Genomic DNA, 1,200 nt, shown 5'->3' with positions numbered 1-1,200 from the left:
CCTACATGGAAGAAGGATGAAGTGTCAGGTAAACATTTGTGCCAATAATACCTCATTTGGGAAAATTTCAGCTGCAGAAGTTTAGAAGGAGCTCTTATGCAAGGCTTACTTTGAATCCATTAGCTCTACAGAGTTAACTCAGTTGGATAAATAAGTACTTTAAAAAGCCATCCTCTTTGGACCTAGCTAAAAATGCTTCAAAGTATGATTAAATCTAAAATGAAAAAGACTTAAAATAGTCATTGACAAAAGAATTGCAAACGTGAGCATTCGACTCAACAATATAATTATTTTCCATTATACACAGAATTTTAGGGAAATAAGATAAGTAGCATTGTTAGGAACATTAAAGTTTCCTTGTTACAAATAGGCACCCAAGGATATAATCTTGTATGAAGATTGCATCATTAACTACCTAAATTTAGAGGACATTACATGCTTCAGAAACACATACCCAAATTTCAACAATACAGAGATTAACATGGCAATTGCACAGGATGATATGAAAATCTGTGAATTATTCCATATTTTTCATTCTTCAGATGCAAGAAATGAAAAACAATTATTAAAAAGTTGATTACAAAATTAAAAGTGTAACAATACATGTAATTCATAAAAATAAAAGTTAGTTTGACATCAGTGAATTAAATCTTCGCCTTAGAAAGGCCTTTACATAGCATAATCTTTATAAAACTTTTAAAATTAGACAACATTGTCATTTTATTCTAAAGGAATATACTATAAGCACCTAGTAAAAAAGGAATCTTAAACTGTTTCTGTATGGAATGCAAGCTGAAAGGACACATTTATTAATGAACCTATATATTATAAAACAATGTAGTATTCAAAGTCTTATATCTAGGAAAGAATAAAATAGATTATGGGCATTATACAAATAGAATACAGAATATTTTAAAGTATAATTTTTCATATAAGCACCAGAAATATCTTTAGTTGTTTTAGTACTCATTTCAACAGATAAATTAAAATTATTTCTGATTATAAAAGGCAAAAACTCGAGGGGGGACCAAGATGGCGACGGGGAAGTAGGGGAATGCCACAGTTCACCCCAACCAAAAAGAGAGTTGCAGTTCCAACGTTTAATCTCCCCAAGAGACCAACAACAACAAAAAGACCAACATCCAGAGAAAAACAGGAAGCAGAGAAAAACAAAAAATAAAGTTAAAAAGAAGAATTTCA

General features: G+C 30.6%; 1 pseudogene; it reads left to right on the top strand.

Moving 5' to 3' along the window:
• Window positions 1–437: 437 nt before the first annotated feature.
• On the top strand, window positions 438–532 carry LOC122121710 (annotated as a pseudogene).
• Window positions 533–1,200: the final 668 nt, after the last annotated feature.

Source organism: Dipodomys spectabilis, unplaced genomic scaffold, assembly GCF_019054845.1.
Source record: "Dipodomys spectabilis isolate Male_0828 unplaced genomic scaffold, ASM1905484v1 ptg000193l, whole genome shotgun sequence".
Classification (NCBI taxonomy): Eukaryota; Metazoa; Chordata; class Mammalia; order Rodentia; family Heteromyidae; genus Dipodomys; species Dipodomys spectabilis.
This window is presented reverse-complemented; position numbering and strand designations above follow the sequence as displayed.